This window comes from Macrobrachium rosenbergii, chromosome 20 (genome assembly GCF_040412425.1).
Source record: "Macrobrachium rosenbergii isolate ZJJX-2024 chromosome 20, ASM4041242v1, whole genome shotgun sequence".
NCBI lineage: Eukaryota > Metazoa > Arthropoda > Malacostraca > Decapoda > Palaemonidae > Macrobrachium > Macrobrachium rosenbergii.
The window spans coordinates 12,836,424-12,851,749 of NC_089760.1; the positions used below are offsets into that span (position 1 = coordinate 12,836,424).

Consider the following 15,326-nt stretch of genomic DNA (forward strand, 5'->3'; position numbering starts at 1 on the left):
CAGTGGCTAGAATCTTCTATTCGCTGATCATTTTAAGAGGAATATCATCATTTTTTTAAAACTGAAGCAAACCAGAATCGGCAACTAGTTTTTCTTCAGCATGTATCCCGATTGTGTAACCAACAAAATTGACCACAGATGCCGATTTAGCCAGAAAATGGACTAGTTTGTCCATGTCGGCGAATTAATTTTGCAGGGAATAGGAAAAGCCATTTATGCTTTGTGTTTGAGTTGCGAGTCAGAAAAAAAGGAATAGATTCGTCGTGCTTGAACCCTTCAACATTGCTTGGTGTACTGCTAAGCAGCTAATTCCATGAAAAATGCTTTGAGTTATAATATGTTAGTGTTTTGTATCCATTTCTGCCATTTTTATAATTACTAATATTGCAGTTTGTTTCACGTGTTTTCTGTCTTTTATAGTCTTTAAAATCTGCATTCTCGTTCTGTTTTTAATGTCCAAGGGCCATATTTTTGTTTTTCGCCAGGTACATAAAATTATTCGTTTTGCTTGGATTAAAGCTATTTGAACCAGTGGTAAACTGATAGCAGTGTGTTGAGATCTACTTATCATCTTAGAATTACAGTAATATAGCCTGTGCGATGTGCAGTACTTGGAATTTATGGATCAATTCTTTACCTTTCTTCACTATTGACATGAATACCAAAATGGAGTAACTTAGCAGCCATTCCCAAAAAAAGCGTTTTTGCCATAAAGCTGCTTAATAATGCTGTGGGTACTCTACGTACGTAGTTCTGTTCTGTTCAGGTTTATTAATCTGAAGTTGCATTTTTGAATTAGGGAAATGAAGATTTTGATGTGAATGTTTACCGTTATGGTGTTGATACTGAGGTTCACATACTGTGGTCTTTCCCAAACTAAATGCTCTCTTGGAGGTTTTGAAAAGCTATAATTTTTCATTGGGACATGCATTTGAGGGCGGAAGCTGTATTTTGATGTTGGTTTGGTAATAATTTCATTGTATAGTTTCTATGGAAAAATTACAGTAGTCCTTTTTTTTACCGGTTTTACCAAAATTGTCAATTGACGACCGGTGAATTCAGGAAATGTCTACCACACGGTTACTGGCTAATAGACCGGCTTTGCGTTGCATTTTAATTTGGTTTGCATACTGATAGTTTAGTAAGAACTGAACTTCCCAATTGCTTAAGGAAGACGTGTATGTAACTATTTATACAAGGTTTTCCCTCGCAGAACGTAGTGGGAAACGGATTCCTAGATTTTGCGAGCTGAGTAGAAAGATCTGTACATAGCAACTCCCCCCACCCCTTTTGGATTGGTCTAATTCTGTCAGCAATGTATCAACTGTATTTTTAACAGTAGAAGCTGCAAGAATTCAGACATTATGTAATTACGAAACGATTTAAAACAGTCGAGACCTTGTTCATTTCGTTTGAGGTACTAGTTTTCCGCCAGTCATTGAGACGTTCACGTCTTTACACACCTTAGCCCGAATAGAGTGACGCACGGGTCTGTGATTGGCTGCTCTTGCTGGAGCAAAGAACGCAAAACTGACCATTTAAGTCGGTGCTTTAGTAACTAGTTTGGTTACCGGAATTGTGGGATTCGTACTGAGGATTGTGTTGCCGCTGTGTGATCTGAAGGTAAATTATTATTATTTATATTATTTTATTATAATTGTTATTGGTAACGAAATGTGTACTGTTTTGTGGAATGATTATGTTGTTACCAAACGAGAGCCGCCGTTGCTTTTAGTTGAAAAAACTTTATTTATAGGTTTTTCCTCTTAGTCTATAAAAGGAGTGATATAACATTTGTTGGAAATCTAATAAGCATAAGGGTAATACTTTTAATGTGTAGAATTTTCATTCAAACTACTGTCGCAAGTGTAGTGTGCGGGGAATTGAGTGCTTTTCCTAGGCTTACAGAGAAGGCCAGTCTGATTAGAAGTCTGGTTAATATAGATGCGAACTGTCCCAAGTGGACTTACAGGAAATTATATTTGGGTACTGTACACGGTTGTCATGAATAAAACGTGACTTCCGCATCGCGCACATGTAAAATGCACATATAAATCTAACGAGGCGTAAGCTACTTTGTTCCAGATTTCCAATGCGAATCCGCAATAGGCCAACTCTGCTGAATTTTGAGTGAGACGTGAGTTTTACATTCGGGAGTTCCTCGTCTCAAAAATTTGCATTAGGCCTAGTCACATAAACTTACGTCCATAGCCTTAAACATGTTTTGACATGGTCGCATTGACATTGGTGATTAATCCTCCAAGCTATTTGATTCGAATCGTTCAGTTTGTCATTTGCCCATCGGTTTTTCGCGACTTTGAAGGCCACCCCAGGCTTCTGAAGCCATTGCCTGAAAACATAGTCTCGGCCATGTTGGCTTAAACAATGTCCGTTTACTGTCTACCGCCGCCAGCCTGCGATCAAGTTCCGTAATATGTGTCAGTGATGGATATAGACCCAGTTTCATACTTTATTTTTCTCTCCCGAATAGGTTATCGAAATATTTTGTGAATATTTTTCTTAGATGCTCTCGAACTGTGCTAGGGCAGTTGTGTGTTAAGGAATGGACAGTGGAAGAGAGGAAACATTGTAGTTTACGCCTATTTGGGGAGGTCTGTTGATGGCTCTGAACGGTTTTGGGTAGAACTCGCAGTATCGCCGCGACGTCGACTGCCTTCTAACTTTAACTTTTTCTACATTTTTTGGTTGCTAATTATGAATTTACCTTTAAATTTTTGGTGCTCGAGTGTAATTAACCTGTAATTAACCCCTGAAGTCCATCTAACAAGGGGTTTCCATACTCGATCGTCACAAGACAGAGCACGGCTACGCCGGTTTCGAACGGTTCATATCCCGTCCGGCAAGTGCAATAACTTGTTAACGTATGAGTACTCCCCCCCCCCGGCCAGTACTAAACACGGCGAAGGGACATACCATATGGCCGACAACAAACAGATGCACCGAGAGTATCAGAACCCCAAAAAGTGCAGAAAAAACCAGTTGAAAAGGTAAAAACAGGCGCGGAGCTAATATATAGAATTACCCTATAATGTCACATAGCTCGATTTTCCGCCCCTTAATGTAATAACAAATAACTTGATTTTGCATGTGATAGCAAATTCTAACTTACATTGGCCATCCAGATAGCCTAGGAACATGGCTAGAAAATTGGTCTGCAGGTCTGTAGCCAAATTATATAATTCCAAAATCGGGGATAGTTAATGGCTTGTTCTAAATCGGTCACCTGTATTTTTAAGTTCCCTGAAAGAACCTTTTAAGAATATAGTTCTTGAACCAGGACTTCTTCGAAGTTGAATGTGTGTATTAGAAAAGTTAATGTGAGTAGTCAAAACTGGGTAAATTATTACTTTAAACCCTAACCTATTCCATGAGTGGAAAATTAAATTTCCTATGCTGTAGTGTGTTTTGAATGCTCTATGCTAATTTTGGTGTCATATAGTTTAAGGTACTGGACCCCCTTACATTCAACATTTATGGGTGACTACAGTGGGAAACCGGGGGTATAGGTTGGAGGAAAAAAAAGTGAAATAAATGGATGTTATCATTTAACCTGACTTAAGATGCTAGGTTCTTTATGTGGACGGAGGATTGCCCTCAGTGTACCCCCCCCCTCCAACCTAACCAAGGATGTCAGGTGTCCCCTACCCCTTGCCAAATGAACCTAGGTCACTAAGTCCTTATTTTACAAGGAGCCATTTGCAGACTGGGCGCATAAATATGTTTCTAGCAAACTTGATATATCTTAGCCATACCTTCCTTTAACCTAACCTAACCTAACTTAGGGCATTACAGCTTAATTTTTCTGGGGTTGGCTTTGCCTTTTCCCCATGTTCTGTAAAGATTTTCAATATTTCCATTTAGTAGATAGTTTATAACCCCACCCAGCCTGATGTCAACTCCGTACCTAGTGTGTGGTATCACTTTGAAGACTTTCGGTAAATCTTAGCATAATGAGTATTAGAACTTGCAGAAATGTCATGGGAATAGTAGAGTACATGAGTGTATTTCACTTTCTGCATTTTCTCTCATCCAAAGATCCTGGTTTACCATTGTGGCTCCTCATGGTTGTAAGCTATCTTTAGAAATACTGAGTGAAAAAAAAAAACCACTTGAAATTTTCCATTAAAGTAAACACTACAAGGTGCAAGATTTACATACCAGCACATTGGAACCATGACCAAGCACTAAAACCAGAATTTGGTGGAACTTCTAAAGAAAGAACCAATCAGGTTTCAGTCTTTGTTCATGTGGTCTTATTTCCAGATAAAAATAACAGAAGACACATGAAATATAAGAGCCATCCTCTCACAGTGCAGACAAAAAAAAAAAAAAAAATTTTTTTTTTTGAAACAGAACTTATTTGTAACTGAACGCTATAAAGAAACACCAAGAACTTAGAAAAAGTGGGTAAACAACAAAAAACTCCAATGAGTTGTTTTCAGTAATTATCTTGGAATATTAAAAATAATTTTTAAAGATTTTGGTGGATTTTTGTAAAATGAAAATTATAGTTAGTAAAAGAACTTGAGAACAAAGTAAAAAACTCCAAAATGTGAAATGGACATTGTCTTACCTTACAAAACTCCATTTATATTGAGAATTGTTTTTACCCAAGAAAAATATAAATTGTAAAAATACCCAAACTTCTGGCTTTTATCATCAGGCATCTCAAAACATATTTATTTACACTGGCCTACTATGAGGTGACGAAGCCAGATGTCAAGACTTTTCACAAGTTCTAGGCTATCATGCTAAACTCGTGTCCAGGCAACAAAAGGTCATTTGCATTTTGTATTAGCAAATGCAATTTGATATTGATTGATGCAAAATATTCGAAGCCATGGGGTTTGGTGGATTACTGCATCTTGTTATTCTTGAGCATCTCTCAAACTCGTGGTATGCAAAATGCCAAGTTATGTAACAAAAGTAAGTGAACTAGAGATTCAATAGACTAATGTATCATAGGTTTAAATAGTGGATTGTCTTATAATAGGTCAGTCGTAAGGCTTAAGTGGACCTTTTCTTTTGGTCTATTCCTTGTTGATAATAGGCTAATCATAAGGCTTCTTTGAACTATTTTTTTATTTTAGTGTATTCCTTGTAGATATTAAATGTGATTTTCATGTTAAATTCTTTTGAACTAAATATAGCCCACAATATCTTACAGATTACTCACTGTTGTAAATAAAACCAAATTTAAATATATTTGTATTTCATTTTAATTATCTTTTGCAGGCATATCTTGAACCTGTGGCTCACAGACTGAGGATGATGAACTGCTGTCATTTTAGGATGAAAAAGGAGATTTCAAGAGACTTGCTTGCCAAGGGGCTTAAATTTTGTAAGGTAAGAGTGAGATTTGGAACTTGAAAAAGGAATATTTGAAATTAGTCAAAATTGTGCATACAATCTTGTTTCAGAAACCAAAATTGCTTTGATTAATATTTATTTAATGGGGTTTAAATAAATTTAAACTTAACATTCTAGGTTGATAGGGAGTATGACTTTTATTACGAATTGTAAAGCTGAGAATGTTTCAAATATTTTGAAACCACAATGTATCTGGTAAGATATCAAGGTATTTAGTACTCCATACTCCTATCAGAAATAAAATGTTGTTAATCATTAAATGAAACTGGATATTCATGGGTCTATGTCAACAGCAAATAAAGCCAAACAGAATGTACAGTATTGTGTTTTGAGTGTAAGTCCTTGTGTTTGGTGAAAATAATTCCAAAGAGTACATGTACTGTGGTACTAGACACTTTTCAAGTTTAGTTAACAATTTCTGTTGAATAAGCTTTCAGCCAGAAAAGCTATTCTTTTGTACTAGAGGTAATGTATATTATTTCTAACATGCCAAGGGTGTTAAGCTGAGAACTTGTGTAGTACAGTACCACTGGGCCAACAATTAGAGGTTATGACACTTATATTCTTGATTAGACATTTTCTATTAACTTGTCTACAGCCCAAGGAATGTTTGTACTGCTGTACAGGCAGTTTAAGTACAGTAGTGTAAACTGTAAGATAGTACAAAAGCTGCATGCAGAAATAAGTACAAAAGCAGCATGCAGAAATATTTTTCATGGAAAAGACAGTGATAAGAGATTTTGTAATATTCTCATTGCATGAGGAGTTGAAGTAAGGGAAGCCTGTCAATCAAGGGATTGTAGGTAAGGTGATATGTAGGATTGTATGTGAGTGGATTAATTTAAATTACAATATCATAGTCAGTGGGTTAAGGTAGTATTGGTTAATGTATTTTTGGCATTGGTTAGTAAATGAGTTGAGGTATGGTGTGCCATTGATCAGCCAGTGGATTATTGTAGTACTGGCTTGTCATTAGGTAAATGGAGAAGTTTTAGGTTAAGGTATTGTTGTTTGATTTGATAAGACTTAAATGATCCATATTTACTGAAAATGACCATGTTGTATTTAAGAACTTCATGAAAATCCCATTCTCAGCATAATCTTTACACAGTAGGGTGGTTGTATCCTTATCTTTGGGAGTGATCAATTCTTAATTTTAATTTAACATGCAACTAAATCATAGGCTATACTGTACATTACAATTTCTTAGTCACTAGTTTTCTGCTATACTGTATATCACAATTTCTTAGTCACTACTGCTCCACTGTACATCACAATTTCTTAATCATTAATTTTTCACTTGTGGAAACCAGGGGGGCATCTGCTTAGGATTTTTGTAGCAGAGTTTCTGAATTTGAACACATTTAGGTTACGGGAGGTTGTAACATCATATGCCAGCAGGAATAGAAGGTTAGAACTTTCACGTTCATTTTAGACATTTTGGAAGTTACGGAATGTTATTCTTATTCAGGTTTCAGAGCCTCCGAGTCAGAATGTTAACAGCAAGTTGAACAGGCAATTAGGAAATTTGAATTAGAAAATAAACACCATCCAAATCCTGGAGGTTAGCCAATTGTGTAGTTCTTAATCATCTCACAAAACTTTGAGTGTGGAAGTTCTTTCAAGAATGAAAAACTTCGCATGTGTGTTTCCATGAGCACGATAGGTTGGTCAACAGATTAAGGTAGGGTAGTTTGGTATACATCAAGGTAGAATTTATTAATTGTTTAAAATGAAATGATTTAGTCAACTTATTGTAGGAGAATTTGTTAGTCATAAACCTTTAAATTTAGTCAACTTCAGGTTTTAGAGGTGGAGCAGTGTTTTTCTCTGTTGCTTGCTGTAAATTTTATTTTTATGGTACTGTATAAAGGTTTTTTATAGTGTTATTTTGAAGCTGAATACAGTACATGTACCGTAATTTATTTTGCCGTGAAAATAGACAAAGACACAAAATGTGAAGTTAGCTATAAAGTTACTGTACATGGTTAATGTAGGATAGGTTAGTTTGTGAAATTCAGTGAGTTAATGTAGGATAGTTTAATCTTAAATTGTGTTACTCTAGACTAGATTAGTCTGAAATCCTGTATATGCTAACCTGTGGATTAACATTGATTAGGTAGGTATCTGCATTATACTATTAAGGTGGCAGGATTACTCAGTGGATTTAAGTCAGGGAAAGTTATTAAATTCTTTTCAAGTTCATCTGTTGGTTGGTGGAACAAGGTAGAATTCCAGTCCCTTGGATAAGATAGGTTAGTCAGTGGATCAGTGTAGGTTGGTTAATGAATTTTATTATTTTAAGGTGCGATGTTTGTAGATTACCTGCTTACATATATATTTGAATATTTAAGTTATACATATATATTTGAATATTTAAGTTAATGTTTAACTGAAAAATTTGCTGTTTATTATGCTCAGGAATTGGCAAGACTTTACATTTATTTTTGGTACATCAAATCAAGTAGGATACAAAAAACTTTAACCTGTTGAAAAACCTTAGTATTGGTATAACAGCGGTCTGTTAATTAAGTACTCAGTAAAATAAATATATTATGAGAATATAACTTGTCTAACAATTACTCTCTTCTTTTCACAGGAGTAGAATGTCATAACTGGACAAAAATAGCTTCATCCGTCTAGTCTTATCTCGGCATGAAAATCTTCCGACATCAGTTGGACCACATTGAATCAAGAACCATGAAGAGTTTTTATTTGAACTGAATATCTCGAGTAGATAATCTCTGAATTACCTTGAAACCATGCCATGATGTAGTAGTTTAGTTACCTGGAGTTACTTGGGTCAAGAAGACAAAAGCACCAAACACTGTATAGGCCTATATGTTAACGTTTACATACAATCACAAATATTCACGTACATGCACTTATAAACTAAAAAAATCTAAACTTTGAGCTGTTGTCATTTCAGAGTCAGACAAAAATGAAAAGTAGAAATCAAAAGGTTCACCTCTGGTGCAGTGAATGGTTCCTTCCACAATCACAATTTAGGTTCCCCTTGTATAGTATTTATGTCGTGCCCATAATCATGTCATCTTGGGAGTTCCAAAATCCCAGTTACAAAGATGGTACTATCACTGTTAATCAAAATCATAGCACTGAATCCCTCCACTGAGGGGTCTACAACTGTCACAACAGGTTTCTCATCCCTGACATCAACAGTGCAAAGAAGTGCCCATCCACGAACTTTAATGGTTACTCTGGCAGTACCCAGGCTGGCTATGATAAGTATGCTATGAATTTCTTAAATGGGAACCATTTGTTCAACCTTGCATAACTTACTCTTACACAAGCCATAAAAGGCACTGTGCAGTCCAAAAGGTCCTTGCAGTGTTAAGAATATATAAATGCAATAAAAATTATGATTTATAAAGTAAGTTAGCTTTAGATCTCTGGGCCTTAAAAAATTAGTATAATTAAAGGGCTTGTAGCTAAAATGGAAATTGTTAGCATAGTGGTGGTATTTCATCAGGACGAGAATCTTGGAGAAAATATTCATCAGTGAATGAAGGACTTGTTCCTCAAACAAAGGTACCTTATAAACCATATATCCTACTTGAATTTTTGCTCGGCACTGAAGATATCTCAAGACTCAGTCCTGTCTCAGAATCTAGTATTTTCATCAAACTTCTTACGAGAGTTATATCCCCAGTAAAAATCTATCATTTCCCATCCTTCAGTCACAAAACTTGAAATAGGCAGCACTTCTTGAATCACACACTCCTGTGTGCCTCGACATTGCACTTATGCTCTTCCTCACTCATCCCTTTTTGTCGACTTGATCACCCATACCCTCTCTCCCATTGAATAATGAATCTTTACTTTGTTCATACATTCTCTCTCTCTCTCTCTCTCTCTCTCTCTCTCTCTCTCTCTCTCTCTCTCTCTCTCTCTCTCTCTCAAGCTTTTATTCCTTTTTTTTTTTTTTTGTAGATGGGTAGTGTCACCATTGTATCTCACGCAGTGTACTGTAGGCATTTCTTAAGTTTCTTGCAGCGTCCCCTCAGCCCCTTTTCATTCCTTTAACTGTACCTCCATTCACACACTTTTTTTTCCATCATACTTTCTGACCCTCTCCTAACAATTGTTTTATACTAGTGCAACTGTGAGGTTTTCCCTTGTTACACCTTTTAAAGCCTCTTTTACCCTCAATTTTCCTTTCAGCGCTGAATGACCTTATAAGTCCCAATGCCTTGCCTTTGGGCTAATCTTGTATTCTAATTCCAGTTCTTATTCCCTTTTACATGATTTCATTGCTTACCTTCCTGGGCTCTGCCTCAATAGAGGACTGCCGTTGTATTAGTATGTACCATTTTCAAATTGTTACGAAGCCCTAAATAGTTGTTGCAAGTCTGTTATTGGACTTGAAAAAGTGTCATGTCAGTGCACTTGTTAATTGGTAATTTATATCTTGTAAGATGTTTTGGAATTTTACCTACCTGGAGTATTGAACAGGACATCCAGACGTATTGTCATGATTGTTTCCCACAGACACTTGATTTAAATTCTTTACTGTCCATTTAGTGCTTCATTATTGGAGATAATGTTTGATGTTAATGTTTGCCATTCTGTCCTGTTAACATCATAGTTTTGTAATATAAGTTATTACTGGCCTTCTGTTTTATCTCAGTAGAGTACTTAAATGCTAAATGAAAATGGAAAGGACTGACTTTTTAACTGTTGTTATTTTTTGAGTAAATAACAGTAGTTATGCTGTAAGATCTCAAACTGCTTCTAAAGTGTCAAGAGTTACATAGTTTATATGTTCTGCTAATTTATGTAGTTTCAAATGCTTCAGAATGTGTGTTAAGTGACTGTTGGCAAGTAAATGCTTTTGGTTTACCTGCCAAGTTTAAAACTAGATTAACATTTACAGGCAGTATAATTTTTTTGTTTATAGATTGAAAGTCATAAGCCTTTGTTAATTGTAATGTATATACAGTAGTCATGAAACAGATCAATAAGCAGTTTATAAAATTAATTTAACCATTTACTGTAAGTGGAAATAAGATAACATAAGTACTTCATATATTCTTGTATGCATCTTTGTAAAGTGAGGAAATTAATGCCTAAAATTTGATACTCAGGCCTAAGAAATGCGTAACAGTACATCTCCCACTAAAATATTTGCTGCTTAATTTTACAAAGCATTTATAGATTTTCAACAATTGAGGCAAAAGTTTCCTTAAGACTTGTTAAATCATTGAAAGGTATCCTTCTTTTTTGTAAAATTGCATAAACTACTTTAAACAGGTTATATATAACATGTGACTGTCAGGCTAATGCTTTACTCACCAGCTTGAAAAGATTTAATGTGCATTCAGTAGACAGATTTTGTTCATATACAGTACATGATGAATAACTGGCAGATGTTTACAGTTTTTTGCTATACCACTGCATCCATTTCCTTTTCACCTCGTACATAATTCAGTAGTTATTGAAATATCTCATACCATAACTTCAAACCATTAACTAGATATTTGAAGAGTTTTGTTTTTTGTATATATAAAGTTCAGAGGTCGGATGTATAGTTTCATCTAACTGGTTGGTCATCTTTTGATAGCTGCTTTTATATAAATTTCTTTTGCAGCGGATGTATGACAAAATTGCCGCTCTTAATCCCTTTGGTTACCCTTGATCAGTGCTTATGATGGAAGCACACTATTAAAAGGTTAAATGAATGAAAATCTTCAGTTGCCCCAAATGTTTGCGAGAAACACTAATGTTGCATTGAAAATTAAATTTGCATGACCTAACATCAAATATTGAAAATACTGTAAGTGAAGAGTTTAGTTGTCATCAAATAGAAACCTCTCAGAGGTTTTATGTTTCCATGTAACATTTCTCTCCCTCTCTCTCACTCTCAAGTCTTCAATAAAGTCTGGATCATTTTGTGTTAATTCTTTTTCAAGTCACTAAGAAACTTGTGTCAAAAGTTCTTCACCAGGCATTTACTGTAGTCTGGTATAGCAATTCACTGTAAATGTTTAAAGTTGCTCATTAATGTGGCAAACCACCTTTAATGTAACAATGAATTTCACATTCACAGTTCTAAATTCATAAACTAATGCATGGATACTTTATAGCCTTAGAGGGACAAAGTTGTGAATAGAGCTTGGTCTTTTCAAAATCCAATTATCTGCTGTATTTTAAGTGCAGTATATTCTCAATTTACAGGGAAGTTATATTGAATTTGTCTTGTATTCTGGACCATGTTCCTATTTTTATTAGTGAAAAGTAAAGTAAATGGTTTAGATAATTAAATGATGGTAAGATTTTGCAGATTAGGGCTTATAAAGAAAATATTCTCAAATGGCCTTCAAGGGGGATTTCTTAAAAGAAAGGCTAATAGAGACAGTTCCTTAATGAGAGGCTTGGAGGGAAATTTTGTTAATGGAAAAATTTGTATTGAAATCAAAAGTGTTCCAGAATGGATAGTTTCTTAATGGAAAAGCTTGCACAAGTTGTAAATTTGATATGCTTACAGTAGGATTTTTTTAAAGGAAAAGCTTGACTAGATCTAGATTTTGTTTATGGAAAAGATAGCTCTTTAGGAAAATTTTCAAAATATTGCTGAGTGACTGCAAGTACCCTAGTGCTTGGCTTGACAGCATAAATTTCATCAAGTAAATCCTGGTTTTGAAGCCCTAGCAACTGAAGGAAAGTAGCAAGGCTTAAAGAAGGAATGGTTACTTATTTAATAGTAGAGGACTGAGAATATTAAGTGGTTTGTAGAGGAAACTTAGGTAAGGTAATGCATAAACTGGTAGAATGAGTAACCTTTTAGGAAGGAATAACTATGTAAGGAAGGGAAGGAATATTTGTTAAGTGGAAGGACAGTGTTGGAAGGACATGTTGGAGGTAGCTTAACATTTGGTGGTATAGTTTCAGGAATAGAAAATTTCAATGTATTCCAAAGGAAGTAATTTGTAAATGTATGACGAATACTTTATATAGTTCTTATTAAGGAAATATCATTGGCAAACGGGATGCTTAAATGGGATCCTTGAGCAAAAGATAGTTTAAAGGGGATGTTTGAAAAATCTATAGAGTTAAGATTTAAAATCACTGTTTAAGACCTGATTTTTTTTTTTAAAGAATACGAGTGCTAAAACCCTAGCAGTCTCTCTAATTTTTAACTAAGTTAAAGTCATTGTGGTCAGCCTCGGATTAGTTTTCTGGTTGCAGTCTCCATAGGTTTGATAAAAAAAGTCAATTTGGTCACTCTCGGGTTAGTTTTCTGGTTGCAGTCTCCATAGGTTTATGATAGTCAATTTGTTCACCCTCGGGTTAGTTTTATGGTTTCAGTCTCCATAGGCTTATGATAAAAGCAATTTTAAGTTAAAAGATCGTTTGGACACCAAACTGTAGAACAGATATAAAATGTTGGTAATCAGCAGGGTCAAGTACTCACAATGTTGTATGTTTAAGATTTTGTTGTTTTAAGGCTTTTCGCTGTCATTTGTTTAAAAGTGTGTGTGTACTTTTTTGAAGACCAAAATGTCATTCAGGAGGTATGGGGAAAAGGTTTACTTCATATAAAACTAGAATTTTCCAAGAGATTTTGGTGTAGTTCTTAGCCAAAAGATAAGTAATTGAAGTGTTTACTTTGTGGCAGTTATATTCTGTTACATTATACATCTCCAGACTTTTACTCACCAATGCAATATCTTTTATATGTTTCCTATTATAACTATTGAAGGTACTTGATAAGGCCTTTTTCTTCTTTGAACTGGGTAAAGGAAAGATGTGAAGACCTAAACACCTCCTCATAGAAAAAGTCTTGGATCACTGTTCTCCTACAAGAGCTGGATGGAAATCCTTATACAATTTTATCAAGCAACAAAATTAATTAGTTGCCGTAAGCTTGTTATTAATTAGTGATATAAAAATCCATGCGTATTGAGCTTTTGAACAAAGTTTTAATGACCTTTGACACCATAAACCTCCTTCAGATGGAGTAAACCAGAACTTTGTTCAAAAGCCCAATACATACAGAACTTTACATCACTAATTAATAACAAGCTTACGGTAAATTAAAAAAAAAATCTTATGAAATTGTATGATTTCTATGCCAGGTCTTGGAAGAGCACTGCTGCAAAGCTTTTTCTATGGATTGGTGTTTAGGTCTTCACCCGTTTTCTCTGCCAATTTTGAATAAGTAATAAACGTTTTCAGTTTTTTAATTGTTGCAGTATGAAATTTCAGAAGATTGTTGTAAGTCCAAGTTTGGATATGTAACTGAAGATATAAGTGCTCTGTAGCAAACACTTAAATTTCTTTAAATATCATGGCTACGAACTACACTCAGATCTCCTGGAAAATTCCAGTTTGAAGGGAAACGATTTCCCCTTTTTTTGCACTTTCTGTAATTCCTAAGTATTTGTGGAAATAAAATTTCAAAGGTTAACTGCTTATTATATGGCAGCTCTACTAATTGCTACAGTATCAAACTAACATTTACAGTAAGCTGTTTAACTTTGCTGGTATGTGCTTGATATATACGTTACAGCATCTCTTGAATGTTATTAATATTGCTATCTGTATTTCACCATCAGGTTGTGATCAGTAGGTTTTTTTTATATGTAACTACTTTCACATGATTGTCTATTGTTTACTTAAATTTGTATTAAAAATGGTAAAAAAAAATTGTGAAATTTGTATAAACAAGAAAATAAAGAAAAAGTTACAAAAATTTTCTATTTTTATTCTTTCCTCAGGGTTATAGAAATCGAGAACTGAAAAAGTGTATCCATAAGCATAACTATTGTGTTCTCCCTATTCAGCGTTCATACGCCCGAGTATTCTCCCCAATAGCCCCCCTCCCTCCTCTAGCAGCAGCAAAAGCGTGTCCCCTCCGAAAAAAGGGCCAAAGAGCTCATGAAACGTACCTCGCTTTTAACTCGATACAGTCAAATGTTCATTTCGACTTAAGCTTCTTCCTTCATACAGTAATCATTCATTCGCCCACTGATGGACTGAGAGCAGTAAAACGTGATCTAGGAGTATGAGCACAGGGTCAAAAAGGACTGAAGTTTTCCCTGATAATGTTGGGCAACTCTTCAAATCACAGCTTCATGTTAGGCATAGCAACAAGCCAAGAAATTAACTCGCTGTTTCCCCAAAATTATATTACTTATAGCCTCTAACGAAAATTTTGAAGTCAAAACTCCATCATTAGCAGATTTTTTCTTATGCACACAAAACTTTTATCTACAAAATTTGGGAGAAGCAAAGCAGAAAATACGTTAAAATCTTTTATTGTAGAAGATTGAATGCCATACGTAAAGTTTGAGCACAGCTGATTTTGTAATAGTGGAAATATGATTACACACCAAAAACAATGACAACCATTATTATCAAACACGTAAACCCCATTTTCCTGAAGACTTCGAAAGCATCCGACGCAAGAAATCAACAGAAAACGTGGCGCATCGTCTTTTACAGTAACTGAACGAAACTCCCCGTGTTGTGTTTATCTAAACGTCTGGAATGCATTCCAGGTTCAGCTTATGGGGTTACAAATGTCATGATTGTGTAATAAGTAGTGTTTCACACTTAATTAAAAAAAAAAAAGGAAAAGGAAAGCCCGCCAAGGCCCACCCCAATCCCACCTGGTAACAGGCGACTTAAGGAAGGAAATGTTATGAACAAGCAAAGTTACCAGGCCCTTGTATGCTTTCATTGTCCTTTTTTTTTATAAATATTTTATTAAAAACTTTTATACAACAACAACACATTGATGGTAAATTAAATACACCAAGAATAGTGTGATCATTTTTAAAGGCTTATGGAATAACATTTAAATTGGAATAACATTTAAATTAGTATTATTGATTACTTTATTATATTTTAAGAGGTCACTGATTAATTTTATTCTAGATTGTGACAATTAAAAAAGCCTAAGTTTAAGAAAT

The 15,326-nt window shown here is 34.9% G+C and overlaps 1 long non-coding RNA gene across 1 annotated transcript; it reads left to right on the forward strand.

Annotated features, from left to right (window-relative positions):
• The first annotated feature begins 1,457 nt into the window (after positions 1 to 1,457).
• On the forward strand, positions 1,458 to 14,104 carry LOC136849052 (uncharacterized). The gene is made up of 3 exons (XR_010856219.1): positions 1,458 to 1,623; positions 5,257 to 5,367; positions 7,991 to 14,104. It is a non-coding gene; the product is annotated as an uncharacterized lncRNA (long non-coding RNA).
• Positions 14,105 to 15,326: the final 1,222 nt, after the last annotated feature.